At 44.6% G+C, this 26745-nt stretch overlaps 1 long non-coding RNA gene across 2 annotated transcripts in view; it reads right to left on the minus strand.

Moving 5' to 3' along the window:
- Positions 1-25674, minus strand: part of LOC128346503 (uncharacterized) — a 98311-nt gene extending 72637 nt beyond the window's left edge. For both annotated transcript variants that reach the window (XR_008316994.1, XR_008316993.1), the window contains exon 1: positions 25550-25674. This is a non-coding gene — a long non-coding RNA (uncharacterized LOC128346503). The remainder of the gene's footprint in view (positions 1-25549) is intronic.
- Between the last annotated feature and the right edge of the window lie 1071 nt (positions 25675-26745).

The raw sequence follows: 26745 nt of genomic DNA on the forward strand, positions 1-26745 counted from the left end.
AATGTCAGAATGTTCCCCCTCAGTACTGCCTTTCATGAAATTCTCCCTTCAGTGATAAACTGTGCATGTCAAGGAGAAAGTTACAGTTTTATGTAGCATGAATGTATAGATGGGGGAGACAGACGCAACCTTACCCTTTATGCATTGATTGGCTGTCAGTACAGACACAACCTTGCAAGCTGTACATGTATTGGTTTTCCTTATACTAGCTGACCCGTGCGGCCGCCGCCGCCCTGCGGGGGCCGAGTGCGGCCGCCGCCGCCTCGCCTCCGCGGCCGGGCCCGGCCAGTCCCGCCGCCTCGCCTCCGCGGCCCGGCCAGTCCCGCCGCCTCGCTTCCGCGGCCGGGCCCGGCCAGGCCAGGCTACCTCTCTCTCTCCTCCCGCCCCCCGTCTCCGGAGGGGCAGAGTGCGGCCGCCGCCGCCAGCGGGCCTGGCCGGCCCCAGAGTGCCGCCGCCGATGCCGCGGCCGGCCCCAGAGTGCAGCCATCAGGCCCACCGCCTTGCTTCCGCGGCCGGGCCCAGCCCGGCCAGTCCCGCCGCCTCGCTGGGCCCCGCCGCCTTGCCCTGCCTCGCTGGGCCTGCCGCTCGCTGGGCCCCGCCACCACGGCCTGGCCCGCCGCCATCGCTCTGGGCCCGCCGCCTCGCCCTGCCTCACGGCCGGGGCCGCCGCCACCTTGCTGGGCCCACCGCCTCGCTGGGCTCCGCCGCCGCGGCCCTGGGCCCGCCGCCTTGCCTCCGCAGCCGCCCAGCAAGCGAATTCTCCTGGGTGTGCTGCCAGCCAATCAGGCGCCCCCTGCAGCCCAGCCAATCAGCTGGGCTGCCGGGACGCATTTCTCCTGGGCACACCCAGGAGAATTATATATATAGATGATCTCTATACCGGTCCCATAGACAAAGCCTACAGTGAGCACTCCCTTAACCTGGGCTACCGGATCATGTGTTTGCTGGGGCTATGTTTAGCCCCAGCGGACGCAGAGACAGGTACCTAGAGTGCCTGTATCCTCGAAGAATCTCCCAATGCATTGTGTGTGTTGCACGATGCATTGTGGGATCTCTGGAGGCCAAGATGTGTTGTCCCAGCCTCCAGAGCTCTGTGCTGCAGGCATGCAGTGTGGATCGTCTGGGAGCATGTTCTGCACTCCCAGAAACATGGAATTGGTCGTCAGTAGGAAGGTGACTGTAATAAGCCTTTCCCCCCGCCTGGTCGTGTGAACAATCTCAATGAAGCCAATTTATTGAAATCATTTATAAAGATTCCATGTTCAGTGTTGCGGGTGAGTCATCCAGAGATCTACCTTGCAGGCTAGGGATACTCTCAAGGTATCCCTTGCAGGCTAGGGATACTCTCAAGGTATCCACTCTCAAGGTATCCATGGTGTCATCCAAGAATGGTATGAATATCCATCTTCTCATAGTCCAGGTAATCCTTATATTGAGCACAGTACTGACATCATCATTTGACTACATCCAAACAGAACAGCAGATATCATCAGCTTACTAAATCTGATTACATCTAATCAGAAGACAGAGGCAAGACATTTGCTTAATGATACTATCCCTACATCCAATGAAATATACTGGTGGGTATTCTCATAGGATGGCTTTAACTCCCAGTCCCTTTGGTAGAGAAAGGATTGTATACTTTATAAGACAGGTTATAGGTCATGATGGCACTACAGCCGGTATCTCATTAAAAACAAAAAGTACACAACTGAGGGTTTATTCCACTACAACAAACATCAGGATACAGTCCACAAATCCATTTGAACATAAGAACGTAGGAAGCTTCATTATACCGAGTCAGATCATTGATCCATCCAGCTTAGTATTGTTTACACTGACTGGCAGTGGCTCTCCAGGGTTTCATGCAGGTATCTTTCCCAGACCTACTTGCAGATGCCAGAGATCAAATCTTGGACCTTCTGCATGCAAGCAGATACTTGGCATGTTTGCTTTACACCAAGTCAGACCATGGGTCCATCTAGCTCAGTATTGTCTGGCAGTGGCTCGTCAAGGTTTCAGGTAGGAGTCTTTTCCAACTGGAGAATGTCTTTCTGAACTCTTCCCTGGAGAGGCCAGGGATTGAACCTGGGATCTTCTGCACACAAGCAGACATTCTTCCACTAAACTATGGCCCCATCCCCATTTAAGTCCTAGGAGTTATGGAGGATTCCTGCCACCAACTTGTGCCTCCCTGATAACATCTAGAGGTCATTCACACAATTAAAAAACCTCTGTGTTCTACCCGGGTTTGGGAGCTGTGTGCACTCCCAAAGTGCACTCCCAAAGGAAGCAAGGTAGGAGGAAAAACAAGGTAGAAGTGATTGTGTGGAAGCAAGGTAGGAGGAAAAGCTACCCAGATTTTCCTCCTATCTTGCTTCCACACAATCACTTCTACCTTGTTTTTCCTCCTACCTTGCTTCCATACAACCAACATCTGGGAGCACATACAGCTCCTAAACCTGGGTAGAACAACACAGTTTTTCATTGTGTGAATGACCACCTAGTGTAAGAAATGTGTGGTGTGAAATCATCACTTCCACTGTTTTTCCTACTCCCTGAAAGCAGAAACCACTGAGCTGGAGCAGGGCAGGGAAATGCTAACATGATGATGTTGTGTGTTACTGTGACTCAACGTTATTGGGAAGACGCCTGGAGGAGATCAGTTTACCCACTCCCAATCTAGTTAGACCATGAAACAGCAGCAGTCATGAGCAAACTCTTCAAGTGAGATCTCTGGTTATTGTATTGTAGCTAAAATATTGTTTTATGTGGGTTTTGTGCCTGTATTTTTCTGTAGTCTTGAAATAAGGCTGTGCAGCAGAAGTCATTTGTCATAGACAAAATGCACATAGAGGTGAAGGCTGTAATGAAACAGTTTTGTTATATGGATAGCAAGTCGGGGCATTGTTTTGCTGTGCTGCCCTGTTTGGCTGTGTAACATGGTTCTAAACTTCTCTGGGTGGATCCATAGTTTCCCTTAATTTGCAACAAAGAGCAGGATCCAAACTGTTATTCATAACTAAGCACCATTGGAATAAGTAAGACAAGTTAGTCATGACTAACCTAAATGGCATTAATTGCTGCAGCTGACATCCACAGCAGCAATCTAGGCAGCATCACTGCATCTGCATGTAGAAAGGATGCTTCTGGCTCACCCAGAGTCTTGTTGAGCAGCAGAATGCATGCACAGGGGGTATTTCACCAACATGCAAACACACAAACAGATGGCAATAGAGTGTCTAGAGAAAATTCTGGCCTCACTCTAATGAAAATTGATAGAGAGCAGCCCAGAAAAAAAAGAGATACAGAAGTTGGTGAAGACATTTTTCCAAAAGTTAAAATACAATAAAATTCCAAAAAATCACATTTAAAACTTTAAAATCCATTAAACAAAAAAACCATCACACACACACACACACACACACACACACACACACACACACCATAAAAAACGACAACAGAAACAGGAGAGCTGAGAGACCTGGCAGCCCCTGAGGCAAAGAGCGGACATTCACTGGGAAGGCATTCCAGATCCTGGGGCAACAACAGAGAAAGCTCCGTCCTGTGTGCATGACAAATTAGACTTTCTCAATGTTGGAACATGGAGCAAAAATCCCCCCCCCCCACATGACCTTGTTGGGTAGGCAGAAAGCCTTGGGAGCAGTAGGGTGTGCACAAATCAGTTTGCCCGAATCAGTTTGAGTTCGAACCGTGTGTGAGAGAGGGCCAGGTTCAGACATAACACAGAACTGTGGATCCTCTTTCCCCTGCTCTCCCATCCGCATTTGGACATTGGGGAGAGGGGCCTTACTGCAGCCAGTGAGGCTGCAGCTAGGTGGGGGAGCTGGCTTTGTGTGCTTCCTTCTTTCCTGAAAGACAGCCTGCACAGCCAATAGCAGCTGGAGCAAAGCTTCCTCCTTCAACTTTGGTTTGGAACAAGGCTAACAGCGGTGCCAGCATTCAGATATAACACAGCCCCTGCCAAACTGGTGGTTAGGACAATGAAACTTAGAAAGAACCAAAGGTAACAAATTGAGTTCTGGGAGGGAAACTGTGGGTCCATTTTTTCCCCTTTCCCTGTAGTTCGACGTGTTTGAATGTTCGGTTAGAGAAACTGGAGATGAAGGGACCTTGGGTTTCATGTCACGTCTGGAGGGGCGGGGGCGGGCTGAATGTAGGCTTATAATCCTTTTAAAAATAAAATTATAATTCTACTATGATTCATTATAGTGCCTCATAATTAATCTTCTTCTTGAAGAGACTGCAACAAAATCCTGTGAAAAACCTCTTCAAATATGATAATGTGCAAGTCTGTCAAACTGTAAATCTGTCAATTCCAAGAGATGCAACATCAATTTACAAAGGAGAAGGCAAATTCAAAGTGAAGTTTAAAAACAACAGCACTTAAATGATGTAAATCTGCAGTTTTGATAAATCCTTATGAATCCTTATGAATAAAAATAGTTAAGTATTTTAAGGATTTTTAGTTACAATTACTTATAACCCATTCATACGACCATGTATACCTGGATAGTAGGCTGTACTTGGGTATACACGGTTGTGTGAATGAGGTGTATGACTGTCAATGACTAATGTAGGGTAGGACAGCTGAGATTCCAATTGAAGCCAATTCAAACAGAAAGTAATGGCCATTATGACTGGAGTCCCTTGCTATATTTCAAACACTCCTAAATAAAATCCAGGGGTCCATTGAGAGAAACAGGAAAAACTTCCCCTTCTCTCCCTTGGTGTGCAATTTGGTGGGGAAAAGGCAGGCTGCAGTGAGAAGAAGCAAGGCTTGAACCTCTCATGGAGTACTAGTCAGTTCTTATTTATACTTGCAATTAGATTTCAAATTTGAGACTTGTGAGGCTTAGGAGCTGTTCACACAAGCAGCCCTACTCGGACTTGCACAGCCCTACCTGAGTAGGGCTGCTCATGTAGAGCACTGGGATCGGGCCCAATTCTGTAACTGCCCTGCTGGGTATCCCCAGTTCTCCCCAGGCTTCTGCTGAGGTAGAAGGGTGCAAGCATGCTCTTCTACTCCAGTCCCTGGTTGTGTGGCTGCTCAAGCTGCCAGCAGCCCAAAGAGCCACAGAGTCTGGCGGCTAGAGCACCTGGTGGCAGGGAACTCCCCCAATGCACTATGGCAGTGCATTGTGGGATGCAGGAGGTTGCAGTCGGCTCCCCCCCCCGCCCCAACCCCTTGCTGTTCGGTGATCACTCGTGCCCTGGCCATGTGGGTGCATGGCACAAGCTATCATGGAGCACTGTGGATCATGTGGGGGGAAGTTGGTTGTGTCTTGCCTTTCCCCCTGCCCTCCCCAACCCTGCCTTTTCGTCAGCTAGACTGTTCATCCACTTAATAAACTGAAGGCAACCCAGATGTCCAGAAAAACAAAAGTGTTTGCTTTTCTGTGCAGTGTTGAGAAATGTGACATGTTAGCAGTATGATTATGAGGCAACCCAAGTAGTTTCTAGTTGCACTTTCACTGATCAAAAGCCTAGAGGGAATCATTTCTAAAGAGCAGTAGGAATGTACTCATCCAAACATCTTCTGAGTGGCCATTCCATAGCCTTGCTGTGAAAAATTCTCTAAATACTACAAAGGTATTTTGATCAGGACCTTCGTTTGGATCAGGGCCCTTAACAGGCAAATGTCCCATATGGAGAAAGGCAGCTGTACAGATCTGGAGTGAGATAATCCCTCCATGGGAGCACTGTTCCCTCTAAGAGGGATTCCCAGATGCTGAGGTTGTTCACACAAGCTTCAAGTCAAGCGGAGAGGGCGGCGGCGGGAGACAGAATAGCACCTACCTCCCCCCCACCTGATAATTTCTGGTCCTCTTCTGGCTGTATGGTTTGCATGCCCACATGAGTGGCTCTCCCAGGGGCCGTGCACCATCAGGAGGCCAGGAAAATGCAGCCTGGCCTCCAGATATCCCTACATTCACTGTGTGAGGAGTGCAGTGCATGAGTGTATTAAGGGATTCTTCCTCAGCTAGATGCTCTAGGCACCTGGCTCTGTGTCTGCTTGGGCTGTAGACAGCCCAAGCAGACACACAACCGGGGATCGGGGAGAGGGTGTGCTTGTGCCCTTCTACCCAGGTAAATGTGGGGTTAAAAAACTGGGCTACTTGGTGGAGCAGTGTTAGGACTGGCCACAATCCCAGGGCTTCACACGAGCAGCCTTACCCTAGTACGGCTGCGTGAGCCTAGGTAGGGCTGATCTTGGAACAGCCTCACTATGTCCACGTGCTTTCTAAGGTGTAACTTGACTCCTATCCACCACTCACGTATTCCAGTTTAGTCCTATTAAAATTGACTTATTAGCCATATAGCCTGTGGATTTTGACTTTTCTCTCTTAAGTATGCAGGGACAGTATAAATTGAGAGCTGGCATATATCTACCATAATGTCTCTCTCTTTGAAATGTCTTTTCAACCTGCCAAATTACAAAAAAAATGGAGCAGAGCATATGTAGGCATTGATATTCCAGCAAGGATAAAGGTATTCCAGAGCAGAGCTGGAGAGGAGGCGTGCAGCCTTCATCAATGCAGAGCCTTTAATTTTGATTTATATCTGTAGCATTTGGTCCCTTTTGCCCTGACATGACTGCCTGCTCTGCTTCTCTGTAAACAACGGTCTGAGTCCATCAATCTCAGGAAAGTGGATGATTTTTACAAGCTAGTGATGGATACCTACAAGCTGACAAATTGTCTGATGTTGCTTTTCGTTGGAAGTGCACTTCAGTTGGCTAAGAAATTAGCCAATAAAAATGGTTATCAGGGGCTCTGCATACTGAAAAGAACCTGGAAAGGCTAAATAAATGTGCGGGAAGATAAACTAACACATTTTTTAAAAGCTAGAGAGGAGCATTACATCCCTAGCTCTTTTTCCTAGCCTCACTGGAATGTCAGTAGTCTTGTTGAAACTATATTTGCTACCCTCAACACTCATCAGATGTCTCTCATGATTCTGTGCATTTTCCACAAAAGTTGGAGTCAGTTCATTTGGTGTCAGTTCTAGTCTTTTGTTCCCTGGTCTTTCCCAGCTTTGCCCACAGTATGAAGAACTTCATAACCAGCCCCCTAGCTCCCAAGAGCCCAACCAGTGCTGGAGTGAAGCAGTTCATGATCAGGCTGGAATGGTTGCAGCATGATACTATGGATGTTTCCCTCCTTCCTGTGTCATGTTTCTGATCCAGATTCATCCCTCCACATGGCTGCTGATTGAAACCAATTTAAAGAAACAGACATGCATTTACGTATCCGCATTGTCATGCCCATTGTTATTCTCGTTACTTATACTAAAAGTTAGACTAAAAGTTATACTTTTATAAAGTTATACTAAAAGGCTATTCACATGATCACTGGGTGGGAGGGTGCGGGGGAGGCTGCACTGAACTTACCTTCCCCCCAGATGACCCTTTCACATTGGTGAGATGAGCGGATTTTGCTCCCACACAATCTATGCTGCTTGGTTCAGCGTGGATCTATGAAGGTCAGGGCAAAGCTTCTAGCGCCCAACTCTGTGTGTGCTTGGGCTGCACACAGAACTGGGTTTTGTGTGAAATTTCACTCACAGGGATGTTCAGAAACATTTTAAGAAATTTTACTGTCTTGCAGAAACGAGGGATGTGTTTATTTGTTTGTTATCTCTCTCTGGAAACCGCCCGGAGCCATTTTTGGAAGGGCGGTATAGAAATCAAATGATGATGATGATGATGATGATGATGATGTGTGAACCGGCTTGACCTTGAGCTGGTTCAACATTGAATTGTCCTGGTTTGGTTCAGCTCGGGGTCGGGCCAACCCTCCTGGGCCAGTTCAAGCCCAGTTCAGCTAGGGAGATGGTGATGAGGTCCATTTTATTTTTTGGGGGGGATATGATCACCGCTGCAGGCGTCTTCAGCCTCGGGGTATGTTGCTACAGCTGCAAAAGTGGGTCTCTGGCAGCCTCCCTTCCCCTGCTGACATTCCCCCGTCTCCTCCAGGCTTTTCTGGGCCCATTTTGGGTCTCTCTGAACACATTTGCGTGCCTGGGCCGTGACGCTGGGCATGCAAATGGCCTGTGCGCAAATGTAGCAACGTCCAAAATAGCTGCCATATGCTCAGAGAGGCCCAAAATAGGCCTGAAACAGACCAGGAGGAGACTGCTGGGGGAGGGGGAACCACCAGAGACCCCCCCCTTCATGGCTGCAGCAGCACCACCCCTGAGGCCATAGAAGCCCGCAGTGATGGTAAGTCTACCTCCCCCCCCCATTTTTAAAAATGTCTATAGTACCTTGAACTGGGTCTGAACCGGCTCAAATTCAAACCAAGCCGGCCCCTCATTCAGGGTGACAAAACTGAACATGCCTGATCCTGTTGAAGTCTGGTTTGGACTTGAACCGTACCTGACAATCCAGTTTTGTACACATCCCTAATAGAAACTCATCTGTCTTTTGAAAATTCTCACAATTCTCCTTGGAAAGAACCCTGAAATTTGCATTGAATTTCACTTTTTTGAAATGATGGTGCCAACCCTAATCTAGGTAAGTTTACGTTTCATGGAAATTACCTCTTCCAGATTTATTTATTTTAAATCAATTCAGTTTAAAATGGTATATGTCAAATGGCTGTGTCAAGGGTTCAAACCAGAAGTCAAATGGCCAGAGGCTGGAGACTCAGCCTAATGAGCTACCTGGGAAACTGCATGCTCAGGCCTCAGAGTCTTCTTCAGGCACTCAAGGAAACAACTTTGTGAAACATTAGGTATTGCAATTGTCTTGCAGTACGAAGTCTTTGGATTGGTTAGAGCTGGTAATAATACTAGAAATTTCACCTTCTGTCCATGCTAAGTCAAGCTTTGAATCTTCTACTTGCTGCGCGTTTGGCTCTGGTACACACACACACACAACACACACACACACATACACCACTCTAGTAAGTGGCTTCAGTAACCCACATTTGGAGAATTGAAACTCCAGGACTCCAGGTCTGATTTATTCACAAATCTCTCATGGCCAGCCTGATGCTGTGGACTGCTGTCAACAGCCCCAGATAGGCCATAAAATTTTTGTGAATAATTTCCTGTAATGCCCAGTTCACTGGCGTAACAGTAAGTTTTCCTCATCTAACGCTGTTGACTGCCCTGGAGACTTGGAATAATTTGTGATGTCTTAAGTTCTTAAAGTCTCACAAGAAAGAACTCTTGTTGGGGTTATTTAAATCTCTGTTCATTGACAATGATATTTAGTATGCAGCTAATAAAAGTTGAGCAATCTACAATGAATATGGTGCTATAAAATTGAATTTAACCACATTTGTGTAGCACAGATGGTAATTTCTAGTTTTCAAGTGCTGTCAAATCCTATTTATATAACCGTCTTTTACACAAACAATGAATGGTGAATTGGAACAAATGTATGAGCGTTGTTACTTCATTCACACAACAGTTTGTTTGTTTGTTTGTTTGTTTGTTTGTTTGTTTGTTTGTTTAGTGCATTTATATATCGCCTCATACAAAAAAGTCCCTGGGCGGTTCACAATATAAAACCATTAAAACATTAAAATAATTTAATATACAATAAAAACTCCAAAACTGAAGCTTTAAAACTATAAACTAAAAGCCTGACTATACAGGTATGTTTTTAGGTCCTTCTGAAAAATATTCAGAGAAGGGGAAACTCTAATTTCATTAGGAAGCACGTTCCAGAGTCCTGGGGCAACTCTAGAAAAGTCCCGGTTTCGAGGTGCCACCAACAGAGCCAGTGGAAACCACAACCGGACCGCCCCAGTTGATCAACATGTGATTAATCTATTCTCACAATCACTTTCCATGTATTTGTTCAAACTGTGTAGACAAGAGAATGAAGCAGCTATAACTGTTGTCATCAACAACCAAGGCTGAAACAAGTCCTCTTCCATAAGCACTGAATTCCAATAGTTACAAGATTATGTGATAGCTGAATCTTTCACCAGCCCATGCTCCTATGCTTTTCACAACAGTTTGATCTGCAGACACTGGCAGGAGATAATAGTCTCATCCAGACCTCCCACTGTATGTGTGTACAGGTGTCTGTACACTTGAACACATTTCTGTGTGAATGACTGTACAGAAAAACTTTGGTATTCATGGGGCTATCATTCCCCACCATTGCCTCAGATAAAGAAACCATGAATACCAGGTCATTGCTGTAAATGCAATCATGGGGTTTAGGTTCCTGGAGGCTGGGAAAAGGTGGTAAAAATGGGCCAAGATGGGGAAGAAAGGCAAAATAAAGTGCCATACCATGGTCTGCAGGACTTCAGCAATGCCCCCCACCAAGTGCCACAATCTTTTCCCCCCTCTAAAAAAAGTTATGATTTTCTGACTTTTAAAAAACAAAATGAGCCACAAAATGGTTCTGATGACCAAAATGGTGGCCAGAAATGACCTCCGTGGTTATTTCCAGCTGCCTCCGATCCGTGAATATGTGGATTGAACCCTTTGTGTGTCGATTTAACCTCACCTATACCAAGACTGGGTGCCAATTACCCATCTGCAGATATGCAAACCGCGAGTGCTGGACCTGTGATTAACGAGGTCCTCCTGTACATGCATTCATTTTAAAAGTGAACCTGGTACAGGCCCCCTGAAATGCAGGATATAGATAGGAAGTGTACTGCTGTAAGTGCATTGAACATAATGTGTGGATAACTTTGGAACATGACATAGAAAGCTGCCTTATACTGCGTCAGATCATTATTAGTCCATTTAGTTCAGTATTATTTACCCTGACTGACAGCAGCTCTCCAAGTTTTCAGGCAGGAGTCTTTTTCCAGCCCTACTTGGAGATGCCAGGTGGTGAATTTGGAACCTTCTGCATGCAAAGCGTATGTCTGCCACTGAGCCATGACCCTATTCCCTAAGGGAAATATCTTCCAGCAGACAGCACTCACATGAAGTCAGCCATCCAAATGCAAACCAAGGCAAACTCTGCTTAGCAGAGGGGGCAATTCATGCTCGCTACCACAAGAATGTCTCTTGTCCCCAAATATACAACTTCGATGTGCACAGCTCCATAAATGCATACATTATATGCGGATATGCATGCATTAAACAAAACACAGAAATAGGGCTAATGTCAATCTCAATAATGGGAAAAGCTTCCTGAATTGCTTTCTGCAGATCAACTTGCTGTTCAAGACAGAGGAGCAGAACTAGGAACTCCCCATCCATTGCGTTCTCACACCACCACAAAGAGCTAAAGAAAGCAATTCCCAAATCTCTTTTCACTTCCACTTAAACAAAAAGTCAGTTTCCTTTTATCATTTGCTCCAAGCAGGGAGCCATTAAAAGCGGCCTCCTCTCTGCCAAAGGTGCAACTTTTCACACTTCCTTAAGAGCTCTGCCACAGAATGTAAAGCCCAACAATCTAGGAGCCTAGAGATGAGTTATCATTGAGGGGAAGATGAGAGCACTTTGAAAGCTTGGGGTAGCTATGAAAAACAGAGGTGGCTTATTATTAGTCCAGATAGACAACCACAAGCTGGCATTTGAAAAGTGTCAAATGCTTTGGAAGAGCTTGGGGACCTGACCTAAGATCAAGTTAGCAGGAGGAGAATGCAGCACTGACAGAACTCATAAGGCCAGTGTTTCTGAGAGCTTAGAAGAAAAACCTCTTTCCCTGTTAGTATGCTGCTAAGTCAGTTTAGTACTATACAGGCATCCTCATGTATCCACATAGAATTGGGAAGTTGGGGTGTGCACGGAGCTGGCTGGTCCAGTTCGGTTCAAGTCTGGACTGGACCCGAACCAAACCAGGCCAGTTCGGTCCAGCACCCCCTCAAACCCCCCCAGTTCAGTTTGGTCGTGTGTGTGTGTGTGTGTGTGTGTGTGTGTGTGTGGTTTGCAAACAATTTTTTTAAAAAGTCTGCCCAGGCACAGCGGCCTCCAAAATGGCCACAACACTGGAGGGAGAAGGCCTAAATGGGCTGAAGAGCCAGCTGAATGGCTGGTGGCAGCAATAAGGGAGGCTAGCAGAGGGAGGGGGAACCTCCACGGACCCCCCTGCTGCCTCCAACAACTCCCCCGAAGGGGGTAAGTATACATTTTTAAATTTAATTTTATTTTTTTTTAAAAAAATCATCATCCGTGAACCTCTTGAACAGTCGGGGGATGTTTGGTCCAGGGTCGGACTGAACAGGTTTGATGTTGAACACGTTTGACATCGAACTTGTTTGCACCTCTGTTGGGAGGATCTCTGTTTTCTGCTTTGTCCAAAAGTTGTCCATTTCCCTCTGATTTCTGTTTGGCTCTTTCCCACCAAAAATCTGATTTTTTTTTTCCATCACTGAAAAATCCACATTTAAATATGCATTTTTCAAATATGTCCATATATTTCCTTCCCAAAAAGCTGGTGTTATAATACGTTGCAAAGTACACATTTAAAAACTTATTTGTCTGCAAACATAAACAGCAAGGTAGAAATAATTGAGCCCATTCTCATGACCAGCTCTATGTGGGCTATCCCGGTCCTACCCAGGTAGGGCTGGTTGTCTGGGGTCCTGGGATCACTCCCTATCCCGTCGCTTCTCAGCTGGGTCGCCCTGATTGGCTATCCAGGCTCAAAGTGAGGTAGGAGGACAAGCACGTGCCTCTTACTTCACTCACTGGTTGTCTGGAGTGCCACACTCCTGGCAGCTGCTCCCAGTCTGCCAGCAGCCATCTTTATAATAGAGCCAGGTGGAGGAGTGGTCAGGCAGTACAGAGCTATCATGCTGTGATAACCAGTAGCCCCATCTTGCTCCCCCCCCCGATTGTTCCTGTGTAGGAGGCTTTGTCACTAATCTGGCCTCTGCATATGTCACTGCACATGGGCTGCTAGGGGAGTGCCGCCACAGCAGGAAAATTTCTAGGGCAGTGGTCACGCTGGTAAGGATCTTACCTCACACTGGTAAGGACCTTCTAAAGGTGCTTCACACTGTCCTCCCAGAGCTGCCTCAAGCCACCGGACCGGTTCGTAGTTTGGCCAAACCAAATTGATTCACTGGACTGCAGACCAATCCAAATTCAGACTGGGCCTCAGACAGCTGTCCATGCACACCCCTACTCCTGGGCACACCGCCGCGCTACTCTTGTGGGCACATGGGCGACAGAGTCTAACAAAGGCTCCAATTGTGGAGGAAATGGGCAGTTTCCTGCCTTCCCTCCAGCTCCCACCAGTTTGGTCATGAGAACAACCTCACCGTATTTCACAAAATCTGATCCGCTGAATGACCATTGTCTACCTATCATCATCCCCAAATCCTAAGCACTTTAGTGTTACTGAGGACACCATGTTCCAAGCCCTAAATAATCATTCCCATGTGGTAGAGGGATCTGCTTCCCCCCCACACCTGTGATTCTAGCAGTTGTATTATTAGGTGTATTATTATTCCTGCATCTTTGGCACTATTAAAACTACAAAACTATCTGTGGCACAATGCCAGAATTAATTAGTTTCCTAATTCCTCCTGACCCACATTCAGGCTGTCCCACTCTCCTCCAGCACAGAGTGCTTCTCTTCAACAAGAAAACGAGACAACATTTTATCTATGTCTGGAAGGGTGTGGAAGGGCAGATTTGTATTCAAGACACAAGGCTGTTGCTACTGTGATGGAGCTCTGCTCTCCACTAGAACTGTCAAATTCAATATATCGAGAGCCCTTACAAAGCCCATCTGATGCAATGTGTCTCACTAGGGGCAAAGAATGTTATATGCATGCCCCTGTTAGCGAGCCATGTCACGGAGCACTCCCCATATATTTTAATGATGATGGCATGGCAGTGGAAGACAACGAATGGCAGGCTTCATTTGGAAATGAGCACTTGCGATGGATCCATCAAAACAAAAGAGTCAGAGGTGAAGGAAGATGGACAGGACAAAGGCAAGGGAAATCAAACACTTCTTTTCTGCACAGCTTTAAGCTAGCTGACTATTAAAGTATTTTGGAACATCATAACCACAATAATAGGTATGAAAAGTCAAGGAAGTATGTATTCAGGAACACCCAGTTATGAGTAGGATATGTGTTCTTCATCAGCTTTAGTTGCATCCGTGAGTAATTTAGCACTGATTCTTTTTAAAAAAAAAAGTCAGAGATTTAATTACTGAGACTTTGTGCTCCTCCTCCACCTCCTCCTCCTCCTTTTAAAAAAACCATAACAAATTATAGTTGATGGTGTACTGTACACATGGATGGTAGCACTGTACGGAGTAATCTTGTACTTGAGTAAGGGGGATTTCTCACTAAAGCTCCCTTCCCTCTGCTGCACCTAATATCCCCTGAAAATATGTCCCTGAGGGTTGGTGGACCAATTCATCTGATCTGATTATATCAGACAATTTTGAATTGGATTGGCCCTGTTTCCATGTTGATTCCGATCCTGAACAAAATTGTCCAATATACTTCACATCAAATCAGACCTGATCATCACTCCAATGTGCTGTACAGCCCTACTACTTATCAGCCTAGCCTTCACAAGTCTGCTGACAGCCACATATGAGTTTCTTCAAGGTAAAGTGAGGCAAGAACAATAAGGCATATGCTCCCCATATGTTTGGCCACTGTTCAATGAGATGCACATTCTCTTAATGCTGGAACAGGATATGCTTCTCTCTACATGTGACATGCATTTCTCTCGGAATGAGACCCAGAAGTAAGGGGAAAGGAGATACATAATTGAATTCACATTTTCTCTGTAGCTGCTTCCTTCGAATATCTAAAGCAGCTCATCATATGCATTTTCCTTCATGTTACTTAAGGGAGGCGGCCTGAAACCAGATACGTTTTTAGCATTCAGCAGTATTCAAAAGTGTATTGTGGCATAAACAGGGCAGCAATATATAGGGATGAAAAGGTTTATGGATAACATATTTTTTCTATTTCTAAAGCAAATACAAAAAACCAAGATTATCTTTGAATCTAAAGGGATCTTCACATTTTAGTAGAAAATGTAACAAATGAAGATAGTGGAATTAGATGCAATCACATCTGTTGTGTAATAAGAATGACATATTGGGTTCTGCTAATCAAAGGTACAAAACACGCTAACCTTGAAAGCTGAAAAGCAAATCAAATACTGACTGATCTGTATTCAGGAGACAACCTAGGTCAAGGTTTACTGGAAAACTATATTTTGCTTTGTCGTAAATCTGACATCTAATAGAAGTGTGGGGGAAAGTAGCATTTGCTTGCTAGTAAATGGGACCTTGTCCATATGTCAGTGTTTTAAAGCTGATGGACCCCACAGCTGAAACTTCCTGTAACTCTTTTGGGAGCTAAAATAAAATCAGTTCTTCTAGGGTTGCTTCTGAAATTGTCCTTATTTTAGTCCCCCCCCCTTCCCCCGCAAGCATTGAAATATCTGCTCTTGTTTCTGACGTTGTGATCCATTAGGAATCTGCCACTGGTGTCTAATATTTATTTCTGAATATTGCACAGAAAGATGTGCATGCTCAGTTTTGTGTGGCCTGGCAAGCAGAGCTTGACAAATCCCAGGCACCAGCAAGCCATGATGCCTAGAAATTTAACCATGACTAGGATATTCAGAAGTAGAGTTATGTAGTCACACCGGTATTTGTCCCAGGCAGCCCTATTTCTCTTCTAAGAACAATGCTTGTAAGGGGATAAAGAGAAGCCCATTTACTCTGCCCTTCCACATTGTCCATCACCAAGTCCGATAAATTTGTCAACTGTTCGTGGTCTGCCTCAAATTTTGGGGCTCGCTCCTAGATCCAAAGAATCAAGGCCTGGTTTAAGAGAGTTATGCACATGGTATGTTCAATGTGCATACAGCCATATACACAATCTTTACTCCTCTACATTACTGAAGGGCCTATTCCATGATAATATTCAAAATGAATGGATGTATAGTCATTCACACTCAAAAATGTATAGGCATACAAACACCTGGACATATGTATAGGGTAATGAGTGAACAGCTACATTGACTCTTCTGAATTCTCAAAAGGTATACAGCTTCATCTACATTTAAACAGCATCCTCCACTTGGTTAATTAGCAGTTAACACTATGCCTCCAACTAATCTAAACTCTAAAATTTTTATTGCGCTACAGCAGTTAATTCGAAGTAACACATGGGTACCTTTCTTATCTCTTTCGTCCAAGCAGCATCTTGCTATTTCACAAGCTTTCTACAAGGAGAAGTCACTCTTTGCTGCCAATCCAATTAAATATTTCCATTTTATTGCACACAGTGAAGTTGGAAGTGAGTTCCCCCCACCCCCGAAGAAAGGCAAAGCAAAGGGAAATTCATGGTTTAGAAGTAAGGCAGACTGGGGGAGTTAATTTTAGGTGCCTTTACATTTGGCAGTTTCCTAAAATACACCATAATGACAGATTGACTAATTTGAAATACTATTTCAAATTAGGTTGGGAAGAACTAAGAGATAACAATTTTCGTTCCCATCCACAAATTATCATGTGCAGCAGCAATCCATATGCATGCTACTCAGGGGAGATTCTGCATATGTACAGGTTCAACAGATTATTGGGAAAAGCAGTCCTTGATTCAGTTACCACCCCGCAAAACAGGTGACCAAGAGGGGCATACGTTCATTACATAGCCAATGGGGAAATGAACGGAATTAGCCCATTCAGCCATTCAGTCTGTGTTTTCAATACAAATTGAATGGCAATGATGTTTATTTACTCATTTATTCATTGAATTTATATACCGCCTAGTATAAAAATCTCAAGGTGGTGTACAGAATTAAAACAAAATATAACATAAAAAATTAAAATTCATAAAAAGATAAAAATAATAGATAAAAAACACTTTAAAATTTAAAAGTTTAGTCTCAGTTGAAGGTCTGGGAAAATAGGTACGTCTTCAGGGTCCTCCTAAAAACAAACAGAGGAGGAGATGCTCTTATTTCAGCAGGGAGTGTGTTCCAAAGCCCTGGGCAGCCACAGAGAAGACCTGGTCCCGAGTTGCCACTAAACAAGTTGGCAGCAACCATAACTGGACCTCTCCAGATGATCTTAGTATGTGACATGGTTCACGACAGTGAAGGTTCTCTCTTAAGTACCCTGGACCTATGCTGTTAAGTGCTTTATAGGTAATAACCAGCACTTTGTATTTTGTTTGGAAACATATTGGCAGCCAGTGTAGATCTTTTAGAATCGGTGTTATATGGTCCCTTTGGGTAAACCCAGAGACCAATCTGGCTGTCGTGTTCTATATTAACTGTAATTTCCGAATTACATACAAAGGCAGCCCCATGTAGAGTTACATTAGTCAATTTGGCATTACAATAGTCAAGCCTAAAGGTTACCAGCATATGTACCACCATTTTAAGGTCATTTGTCTCCAGAAATGGACGTATCTGGCATATCAGCCAAAGCTGTTAAAATGCACTCCTGGCCACTGCCCCAACTTGAGAAACCAGGGAGAGTTTGGGATCCAGGAGCACTCCCAGACTATGAACCTGATCTTTTAGGGGGAGTGTAACCCCATCCAGAAGAGGCAGATCTAAACCATCTCTCGGATTCCGACCCCCTACAGATAGTACCTCCATCTTGTTTGGATTCAACTTCAGCCTGTTATCCCTCATCCAGCCCAATATTGTCTCCAGGCAGGTACTTAGGGATCCAATGCAGGTTTCTTCAAATAAGGTCTAATAATAGCCTCCTTAAGACATGGAGGCATCCTGTCCTCCTTCAGAGAAGCATTTATAATATTGACCAGACCCTCTCTAATAATATGACTGCCAGATGAAATAAGCCAAGTTGGGCAAGGGTCAAGAAAGCAGGTGGTGGAACGTACAGTCCGAAGCAGTTTATCCACATCTTCAGTAGTAACAAACTGAAAATGATGACAATTAGAGCCAGAAATGAAATGAATGGCTGTGCCATCCATTTCAGTTGGGACTCCATATGTTTTTTTAAAAGTCGGAGGAGCTCACTTACTTGGTAGCAGAGCACAGCAGAGAAAATTGGTTACATTTTTAAACCTGTTTTAAAGCTTCAAACAGGAGGTGGTGGCAGAGCTCCTCTGCCAGTAGCTGCCATTTTCTTTTCAACAATACCCTGGAGATAGCATTGTTCCGGGGTGGTGGGCGGAAGCTGCCAATGGGAACTACTCTGGCTTTCCCAACATGCCAAGAATGATGCTACATCCAGGGCAAAGTGGGGAAAACAAAACGGCAGCTACTGCCAAAGAATATCTGCCTCCAAATGTTTGATCATGAAAAATTATTGTTGGTGGAAAAAAGGAGAAAAAAATGCCACTGCTGCTGCCTTAGTAAGCCTCAGTTAATGAAAATGAAGGGGATAATTTAAAAGCCCTACATTCAGCATGAATGTGGCTTTTACTGAATAAGTAAATGAACAAAGGTTTTAAATACCAAACATGAATGGTGTAATGCAGGGTTTCTTAACCTTGGGCCCCCAGATGTTGTTGAACTACAACTCCCATCATCCTCAGCCACAAAGGCCATGTCTGGGGATGATGGGAGTTGTAGTCCAACAACATCTGGGGGCCCAAGGTTAAGAAGCCCTTGTGTAATGGAACAACAAAATTCTCACACCCTTCGTGATCAACACTGTCAAAGCTGACAGTGCCAACAGTCTCAAAGGGATGCTCACATAAAGGACCTAGCTCAGTGGAAAAACATCTGCTTTGTAGATTTTTGTACACAGAAAGTCACAGGTTGAATCCCTGGCATGGCCAGGTAGGGCTGAGAAATATCTGTCTTCTGCTAGTCAGTATATGTGATACTGAGCTAAGTGGACCAATGATTTGGCTCAGTAGGGCCATTCACACAACCAGCCCTAACTGGGATTGCACAGTCCTATCCAGGTAGGTATGGTCCTGTGGAGTGCCAGGATCAGTCCCAATCCTGACGCTGCCTCGCTGGGTAGCCCAGGTTCTTAACTCGGGCTAAAAGTGAGGTTGGAGGATGCCTGTACACCTCATACCCCACCACCCAATCATCTGGGCGCATAGGCTGCCAGCAGCCATTAAAATGATAGAGGCCAGGGGGAGGAGTGACCTGGCCTCCAGCATTTCCATAAAGCACTGTGCTGCTCATGGAGTGCATTATGGGATATCTGGAGGCCAGGCATCCTTCCCCCGGCCTGTGGATTAACATGCTGCTCACTGCAGTGCCAATCGTGTGTGTGTGTGTGAGGGGCAATGCCTGAAGGAACCAGCAGCCCTGTGGGGGAAGTAGATAGAATCCTGTCTCCTCCGCCAGCAATCCCCAATCCTTGGTACGATGGTAATGTGAACAGCCCCATTTATGTAGCTACTCTGAATGTTGCAGAGGAGAGGTTCACAACTGATTATATCAAACTACAGATAATTAGCTTAATAGTGGGGCAACCTATTGCTTTAAAAAGCGAGCTGATTAAGGAATGCTAAAAAAGTAGTTAATCAATTAAAATGTGTTAATTAATAAGGTTAAACGTTATTACACATAAGCATAAGGATCCATGCAAATTGGGTTACAAAATCATACACTAACTTGTAAAGGGACGTAGCCAGCTGCTAATCCTGTCTATGGCTAGTAGGCAAAGTTACACACACACGGACACACAGACACCAAAGGAGGCAAAGCATGAAAAACAATTTAGGTTAGCATATGTAAATACTTCCAGCTTCACAACTTACATTATGTAGTGACTTGCGAGGAATAGGAGTGTGCATTCATTTCATAGCAAATGAGAAATTGAAACGAATGGCTCCCATTCATTTAATTTGTTATGGCAAACAAAATGAACACCTGTGTATGCCAAATAAGTTGCAAATATCATATATTCATTCATTCATTTCATTCAGAACTCTTCAGTGCTGAGTTGCTGTTTGCTCCCCACCAGGCATGCAGGATCACTATACACCATTGATTTCAACAGAGCAAATTGAGTGCTTAATAATGAAAATGAATAGAATTTTGCAACTATGGCTGCATTCAGACACAGCAGGAACTGGCTTAGAACTGCAGTTTGCAGTCAAAATTCTAAACTGGGGATCACATCATAGACAATCCTCCATCCCCGATTTATTCATTTATTTAATTTTATTTATATTTTATATCTCGCTATTCCTCCAAGGAGCCCAGAGCGGTGTACTACATACTTAAGTTTCTCCTCACAACAACCCTGTGAAGTAGGTTAGGCTGAGAGAGAAGTGACTGGCCCAGAGTCACCCAGCTAGTATCATTTAGGAAACTCTAAAAGCAGGTTAGAGTTTCCCCTCCCTCTTTCTGGTCTTCTGAGCTTGGTTCCACCCATTTGTATAGCCATGCTGTCACCAGGCTGTGGGCATGGCTTCACAGCTCCAGGAAATCACTTATAATTGGCCAGGAGCTCAGAGGGGGTGTGATTACTAGCTGTGATTACAGACTTCAAGCAGTGCTCCCCTGGTAGTGCTGCTCGCCTTTTAATTATAAGAGCAGCAGGGCATGGTATGCCTGTTGGCAGGGCATTCAGTCAGGTAACAGACTATGGAGTGCCGGGTAAGCCCTAGAGTGTAACTGCTGTTGGTGCTGCTCTGAGCTTGCCTCTCAATGGTTGCAGCTGGCGCTTAAACTTGTAACCACAATTATAGCAGTGGATGCATGTAGACAACATGGTGGCCCCTTCTAACAAAGGTTTAGAGCAGTGAAAGTGAGGAACAATCCCAGGTCCAAATTCCAGTTTGGGAAGTAAATGGACTCTGTGGTTTGGTTGCGAAGCTGTGGCTTCATGCATTCAGACATAACACAAAACCAAAGTTACAGGTTTGCCATCAACCTGTAACTCTAGTTTTCTGAGATGTCTGAATGTGGCCTATGTCTTTTTTCCTGGTAGAGTGTTAGCAGACAGACTCTCTTGCTCACCCCAACCACCCTGCCCTGCTTTGGGACACAGAGAGCAATGGAAACTAGAACATAGGCAGGCATTTGGTGTCATAGGAAATTGCCCTCTGCTGGGAAGCATCTTTATTGATGCTGTTGTAAGTTTGGTGGCACAAGCTGATAGCTACTGCCTCCAAATACCCACTTGGCCGAGTATCTGCCATGTACTCAAACCCTTTCCTCTTCCGAAGCTGAATCACTGGACTGCTGAGCCCAGTGTTGGAACACTGGAACACAGGATTCAGAATAGCTACTGACCTGAAATCACTAGCCTTGAGTGTTCCTTGTGTGGGGCTGCTGTAGGGAGACTTACACTGAACTGCCCTGGAACTCTTGACAAATAGAGTCCTTAGGTCACTCTCTGCATGGGCTTGCCACATCCTTGTGCCTGACTACCTGAGATCTCAGACTCTCAAGTGGAACAGTAGATGGACTCTTGAGGCTGAATCATTCTCTATGTGAACTTTCCATGGACTAACCCTTGAACCTGATTGCTTGGAGCCCCAGTGCTCCCCTTTGCTAGATGTAGGCATGGGTAGTGCCACAGACCTTGCTGCCACACCAGCATATTGCATGGTCTGCCACATCAGCATATCTCCTTGCCCTCACTTTGGCAAAACCTTTGCTGGGGCCCCCAAGTCTTCTCTTGGTGGGATGTCCTGCCCTTTTGGGGACATGTATGGACAGCAGGTATGTATGGTCCATACCTGCTGTCCATACATGAAACAGCAGGCATGGACAGGAAAAAAAGCTGCTTTCCCCTCCTCTTTTTGTCCATACTGCAATGCTCACCAGCTGTTAGGCTATTAGAGCTTTCACTCTGTCCTTCTCCCCACCTTATGTAGTCCCTTGGAGCTGCCTTCATGCCCTGTGGAACAGTGACAGTATCACCAGATACTGCCATTTGCATTGTGCCTCTGCTTTATCAATGCACATTATTTATTTGGTTTAAGAACCTTATTTCTGAGCCTGTTGCTCCTCAGAGATACCTTAATGCTGGTATTTGCCTGTATCCAGACAGTGGTCTGTTTGTTATGCACACTTGCAAATTTGGCTTTTGAGACAATTTCCCCAGATTATTTATATATAGCTATTTATTTATCATATTTCTTTGCCACATGATATATGTATCTAGGTGGTGTACATAACCCAAAATACAACACATATAAAACAGAATGAAAACAATTCAAACAAGTTCACAGAATTAAAAAAAACAATCAAAATGTTCACCAAATAAAAACTACTATACAATTTAAAATTAAGTTTAATTTTAAGTTTGTCTTAAAGCACAGATACACTTATGGGTAGTGCACACATTCATGTGCAAGTGTGATAGCAACACTCATTGCAAGGATGTAGGATGCACATAACTGATGGAGGCTCCTCAGCCTATCTGGTCATATATGCTTGCAGACACAAACCACTCTTTGCCTACAACTCTCATAGCACAATGCACACAGCTTCCCATGCTTCGCAGATTTCTCAGATACACTGTGCATGTGCAGCAGTATTGGGGGCCCAAGACTCTGATGCACCCTTAAGGATGTAAATGAAGCCCTTCTAACTGTCCTGCTTTCAGTAAGCAGCACAAAGTGGGGCTGGAATTCTAGCATTTCAATGAACTTGACTGGAGATTCAATCAGGTGAGCTGAATGCTGTTATTATGTATTCAAGCAGGCTGTGTTATATTAATAGTAATCCAGTCATTGCAGTGGCCACTGAAATCCATCCCAATGATGAAATAAGTTTGCAAGCCTCCTGCTAGGCAGGATTGCATCGAATATTCATTATTTTTATTTCCCCGAATCAAAAATTGCATATTCACAGCTGCAGGCAAGTGCCCCACAAATAGCAACATATTTCTGAAAAATAAATGAGGAAGCATATCAAAGGAGTGGGGGATGTGGAGAGCAAGTGACAACTGCAAGGCTGTGTGCAATTCGCGGGGTGCTCCTGTAAGGATGTTTACCAGGGGTAAATACCATGGATTTACTCTCTGCCTGGGGACACAGGAAGTACACAAGCGTGCTTAGGCGTGTAGCCTAAGTCTCTTGAACTAGCTTCAAGTGTGGAACAAGTCTGAGTAACACAATGTTGCTTAGCACAATAGGAAGCGGATCAATCAGCAGTGCAGCCTTGTTCCACATTGAAACCCAGTGTTTGTATAAGTAAACATGCACAATTAAGTCAGTTCTACCACCATTCACAGAATAGTCTTTTTTATTTTTTTAAGGGAATTTTGTGTGTGTGTGCATATGCACGTGCTGTTTTGGAAAGCAAACAAACTTAAAACTCCCGCTGTACCTTTAAATGAACAAGGACAATGCACAGCAATGCTGGGATCTCAGCTAACTTAAGAACTAACATGCAAACTGACAACTCAGACAATCCTACTTTTGCAAAAAATGGCATGTCAGCTTTCGTAGATAATATCCTGCTCGTCCAAGGTCACTCGTAATGGCACAGAAATATCTGCAAACATAAAATGGGAGATTTTGCACATCTTTGCAGTGAGTTTTTTTTTTTTAATGAATTCTGAAGTATACTTTAAAACCTTGATGCTTCCAACAGCTCTGCAAAGCAAACATACACAAAATGCATTTCTCTAATTGGTATTGTTATGCACATTGATCTGGAAAACAGCAGGAAATGGAAACACAACTTCCAGCACAGATCATTCACAGTGCTGCAATTTCATCTTGCTGCTGGCAACACACTCTTGGAAGGAAGGTGTGGTTTGTGTGGTGTAAATGTTGCAATGCAGCATCTGACAAAGGCCTATGGCAGCCTGTTGCACAAGCCAATAATTGGAACTGTCAATAAATGAGTGCCTCCACCATCACCAGAACAACGAGAACAACAAAAAGCGAAACAGCTCTGGCTATAGTTGCCAGTATGTTGGGCTGGTTGCCAGAATATCTAGAGTGAAAGTCACTCCATCAGCACTGTGCATCCTTGATCTTATACAAAACTATGGTGTGACCACACTTGGAGTACTGCCTACAGTTCTGGTCACCACATATTTAAAAGGACATTGTAGAACTGGAAAGGGTACAGAAGAGGGCAACCAAGATGATCAGGGGCCTAGAGCACCTTTCTTATGAGGCAAGACTACAACACCTGGGGCTTTTTAGTTTAGAAAAAAGATGACTGCGGAGAGACATGATAGAGGTCTATAAAATCATGCATGGTGTAGAGAAAGTGGAGAGAAAGAAATTCTTTTCCCTCTCACACAACACTAGAACCAGGGGTCCATGAAATTGATTGCCAGGAGGTCTAGGACCAAGAAACGGAAGTACTTTTTCACACAACGCGTGATCCACTTGTGGAACTCTCTGCCACAGGATGTGGTGACAGCCAACAACCTGGATGGTTTTAAGAGGGGTATGGATGACTTCATGGAGGAGAGGTCTATCAATGGCTACCAGTCGGAGGGCTGTGGGCCACCTCCAGCCTCAAAGGCAGCATGCCAGGGATGCCTCTGAGTACCAGTTGCAGGGGAGTAATGGCAGGAGAGAGGGCACACCCTCAACTCCTGCCTGTGGCTTCCAGCAGCATCTGGTGGGCCACTGTGTGAAACAGGATGCTGGACTAGATGGGCCTTGGGCCTGATCCAGCAGGGCTGTACTTATGTTCTTATCTATATAGCTGGTCCCATTCAAGTGCACTAAGGAGACAGCTTCTTGAGCTCAGCCCCAATTGTTGGTGCAATGAGACAATGCAGCAGCTTGGCCTAGCAGATACTGGATTGGCTTCACATCCCCTTGCCTGTGCAGCTCCTTTTACCCTGTGAATGTATTTCTCCCCCCCCCGCCCAAGAATTTTTGCTTTTATTAGTAATAGAAATAGAACCGGTTACATCTCTGATCTTGACATAATCATACATGAATAAGAGCAATTACTCATCCACAGCAAAGAAAGCAACAAAAAGGAAAAAAGACTTGTACAGATAATATTTAAGTATACTTGAATGAATTAAGATAATCTATAAAAAATAGAGGGTACGTCTAAAAACTAAATCTAATCGTCAGAGAAAAAATGAACCTTGAACCTCACACTGAACTCTCACCTTGGCCTCAAAAGAATGATTTAAAACATAAAAATTCAATGGAGAATAAAATGTAAGCATTAAAAGACGGGTTCTACCTAAAGGAAAAGGTACATATATTGTATATACGAAGCCACATATCCACCAATATTTTGTAATCAAAATTCCCATCTAGTCCCATACAGGTATGCAAAAAGTCACAGACACAATAAAGTAAGTGACAGAAATCAGTTAAACCTTCAGCAGTCCTCCTCTTCATTTAACAAACAAAAAACCAGAGAGATAAATGGAAAGATATTCTTTCATGAAGAGATAGACTAACTTCAGCCAAAACTGGTCTCTATAACCCCCCACAGGGAGAATAGGCTATCAAGCTATGTCACCCAGATCTCTCCCCATACATATTTGTAATCCTTCTCAGTTTCCTTCTGATTGTTTACATCACAACAAGCAGTTCATTCAACAATTACCATTATACAGTTTCCATAACAACCGGTGAAAGCCCAAAGGAGGAAATGAAAGTAAAGAAAGATACTGATGGAAAATAAAAATAAAAATGATAAAGGTATATATATTTTTAAAAGTTAAAATTTGATTTCAGTTAGAAGCTAAGGTTAACTAGCTAACCTGTGAATGTAAGTACATGGATCAACCCACTCAATCTGTCAGCACCGGTCACGGAACCAAACAGAATGTTGCTATTCACTTTGCTCCTGCTGGGAATGATGTAAAGGTAAAGTAAACGTGTGTTGTCTAGTCGATTTTGAGTTCTGGCACCCACAGAGCCCTGTGGTTTTCTTTCAGGGGCGGAGCCACCATTGGGCCAATGGGTTCAAAGAACCCGGGCCACACCCAATCAGAGGCTGTGCCTCGTGGCCCCAACACACACCCCGCATCTGACATCAGACGTGGAGGTGCTTGTTTATCTTCCGAGCGGGGGCCACGCAGCCCCTTTGGGAGCTAAACTAAGGCTGGCACTGCTAAAGCAGGGAAGAGCCGTTCCTGGTTGCACTGCAAAAGCAGTGCAAGCCTTAGTTTAATTCCTGAAGGGGCTGTGTGGCCCTTTCGGGAATTGAACACAAACTCCCAAACGGAGCCTCAAGGCTCCGTTTGGGAGTCAGACCACGCCCCCTGTGTCTGACATCAGATGCGAGGGGCAGGGTCAGCGGGGCCACCACAGCGGCCGCACACAGGCCACCGGCAGTCAGGCTCCATGCCTGTTTTATTTGGTAGAATACAGGAGGGGTTTACCATTGCCTCCTCTTGCGCAGTATGAGATGATAACTTTCAGCATCTTCCTATATCACTGCTGCCCAATATAGTACCAGCAGGGATTTGAACCAGCAACCTTCTTCTTGTTAGTCAAGCATTTCCCCAATTTTGCCATTTAAGATGACTGGGAATTATGTAGAGGCACTGTATACTAATGTAGATAAGGAAGCAGACAGGAAAAGTTTAGTTGAGCTATTGAGGACAGGTGAATTGCTTTGGATTTACAATTGGGGATATAGAGGAAATGATAGAGGTCAGTTTAAAATGCAATGTTTTAAAATTTAATGGTGAATTTTATTCACAGGAGTGATGACTTGCTATGGGCAATCACCTTGCCACATTATTAGCTATCAGCTATATGGACAAACTAGAAAGGAAATGTGTAAAACAGGATGTACTCCTATATAAAAGATCCATTCATTCGATTTCTATACCGCTCTTCCAAAAATGGCTCAGGGTGGTTTACACAGAGAAATAATAAACAAGTAAGATGGATCCCTGTGCCCAAAGAGCTCACACTATAAAAAGAAACATGAGATAGACACCAGCAG

This window comes from Hemicordylus capensis, chromosome 2 (genome assembly GCF_027244095.1).
Source record: "Hemicordylus capensis ecotype Gifberg chromosome 2, rHemCap1.1.pri, whole genome shotgun sequence".
NCBI lineage: Eukaryota > Metazoa > Chordata > Lepidosauria > Squamata > Cordylidae > Hemicordylus > Hemicordylus capensis.